Raw genomic sequence first — 2,710 nt, 5'->3', positions numbered from 1 at the left:
TGAGCCTCAGATTCCTTTAGGTCCTCAATAGGGAACTCCTTCTTGTTTGAGAGACGTCCCAGGAGGTCTTCCTCACTAGAATTTTTGTCCTTCTCCTCCCTAGTGCATTCGGCCATATTGATTACATTAATGGCCTTGCACTCTCCTTTTGGATTTTCTTCTGTATTGCTTGGAAGAATACTGGGAGGAGTTTCAGTGACTTTCTTACTCAGCTGGCCCACTTGTGCCTCCAAATTTCTGATGGAGGACCTTGTTTCACTCATGAAACTTAAAGTGGCCTTAGATAGATCAGAGACTAAATTTGCTAAATTAGAGGGGCTCTGCTCAGAATTCTCTGTCTGTTGCTGAGAAGATGATGGAAAAGGCTTGTTATTGCTTAGCCTGTTTCTTCCACCATTATTAAAGCCTTGTTGAGGCTTTTGTTGATCTTTCCATGAGAAATTTGGATGATTTCTCCATGATGAATTATAGGTGTTTCCATAAGGTTCACCCATGTAATTTACCTCTGCTATTGCAGGGTTCTCAGGATCATAAGCTTCTTCAGAAGCTGCCTTTTTAGTACTATTGGATGCATTTTGCCATCTATTTAGACTTTGAGAAATCATGTTGACTTGCTGAGTCAACACTTTGTTCTGAGCCAATATGGCATTCAGAGCATCAATTTCAAGAACTCCCTTCCTCTGAGGCATCCCATTATTCACAGAATTCCTCTCAGAAGTGTACATGAATTGGTTATTTGCAACCATGTCAATAAGTTCTTGAGCTTCTGCAGGCGTTTTCTTTAAGTGAATGGATCCACCTGCAGAATGGTCCAATGATATTTTGGAAAACTCAGATAGACCATAATAGAATATATCTAATATGGTCCATTCTGAAAACATGTCAGAAGGACACTTTTTGGTCATCTGCTTGTATCTTTCCCAAGCTTCATAGAGGGATTCACCATCTTTTTGCTTGAAGGTCTGAACATCCACTCTAAGCTTGCTCAACTTTTGAGGAGGAAAGAATTTATCCAAGAAGGCCGTGACCAGCTTATCCCAGGAGTCCAGGCTATCTTTAGGTTGTGAGTCCAACCATGTTCTAGCTCTGTCTCTTACAGCAAAAGGGAAAAGCATGAGCCTGTAGACTTCAGGATCTATTCCATTTGTCTTGACAGTCTCACAAATCTGCAAGAACTCAGTTAAAAACTGATAAGGATCTTCAGATGGAAGTCCATGAAACTTGCAGTTCTGTTGCATCAAAGCAACTAATTGAGGTTTCAGCTCAAAATTGTTTGCTCCAATGGCAGGAATTGAGATGCTTCTTCCATCAAACTTGGACGTTGGTTTAGTGAAATCACCAAGCATCCTCCTTGCATTATTGTTGTTGGGTTCGGCTGCCATCTCCTTCTCTTGTTTGAAAATTTTAGAAAGGTTGCCTCTGGATTGTTGTAATTTAGCTTCTCTTAGTTTTCTCTTCAGAGTCCTTTCAGGTTCTGGATCAGTTTCAACAAAGATGCCTTTTTCCTTATTCCTGCTCATATGAAAGAGAAGAGAAAAAGAAAAAGGAAGAGAAATCCTCTATATTTGGACAAAGAGGATCCTTATTATTAGTAGAAGAAGAAAGGAATAAGAGTGGAGAAGAACCCAAACACAAGGGTGAGGATAGAGGCAGTGATTGGAGATGAAGAGAGGTGAAAAAAAGTGTTAGTAAATAAATAAATAAATAAATAGAAGAAGAGAAGAGAGGGATAATTCGAAAATAATATTGAAAAAGTAGTTAATGATTTTCGAAAATTAAAGATAAGATATAATTAAAATTAAAATTTAAAACAATTAAAAAGAATTTTTGAAAAAGAGATGAGATATTTTCAAAAATTAAAGAGGAAAAAGTAGTTAGGTGGTTTTGAAAAAGATAAGAAACAAACAAAAAAGTTAAATAGTTAGTTGAAAAAGATATTAAAATCAAATTTGAAAAGATAAGAAGATAAGAAGTTAGATAAGATATTTTGAAATCAAATTTTTTGAAAAAGATATGATAAAAAGATAAGATAAGAAGATATGATAAAAAGATAGGATTGAAAAAGATTTAATTTTTAAAATTAAAATTAATTACTTAACTAACAAGAAACTAAAAGATATGGTTCTAGAATTTAAAGATTGAACCTTTCTTAACAAGAAAGTAACAAACTTTAAATTTTTTAATCAATCATATTAATTGTTAGCGTAATTTCGAAAATTAAGATAAAATTAAGAAAAAGATTTTTTTTGAAAAACATTTTAAAGAATTTTCAAAAATTAATAAGAAAAATGAAAAAGATTTAATTTTTGAAAAAGTTTTGAAAAGATAAGATTTTTTTAAAATTGAAAATTTGACTTGACTTGTAAGAAACAACTAATTTTAAAAAATTTTGACCAAGTCAACTCAAATTTTCGAAAATTTGGAGAGAAATAAGGAAAAGATATTTTTTATTTTTAAATTTTTAATGATGAGAGAGAAAAACACAATTATGACCCAAAACATGAAAATTTTGGATCAAAACCAATTATGCATGCAAGAACACTATGAATGTTAAGATGAACACCAAGAACACTTTGAAGATCATGATGAACATCAAGAACATATTTTTGAAAAATTTTTGATGCAAAGAAAACATGCAAGACACCAAACTTAGAATTCTTTAATGCATGGACACTATGAATGCAAAAATCCATATGAAAAACAACATACA

General features: G+C 32.9%; 1 non-coding gene across 1 annotated transcript; it reads left to right on the top strand.

Moving 5' to 3' along the window:
• Window positions 1-879: 879 nt before the first annotated feature.
• On the top strand, window positions 880-983 carry LOC112704240 (small nucleolar RNA R71). The gene has a single exon (XR_003154875.1). It is a non-coding gene; the product is annotated as a small nucleolar RNA R71 (small nucleolar RNA).
• The last annotated feature ends 1,727 nt before the right edge of the window (window positions 984-2,710 follow it).

The sequence above is a fragment of the Arachis hypogaea genome, chromosome 7 (genome assembly GCF_003086295.3).
Source record: "Arachis hypogaea cultivar Tifrunner chromosome 7, arahy.Tifrunner.gnm2.J5K5, whole genome shotgun sequence".
Lineage (NCBI taxonomy): Eukaryota > Viridiplantae > Streptophyta > Magnoliopsida > Fabales > Fabaceae > Arachis > Arachis hypogaea.
The sequence above is the reverse complement of the archived record's forward strand: the minus strand, read 5'-3'. Positions and strand labels throughout refer to the sequence as shown.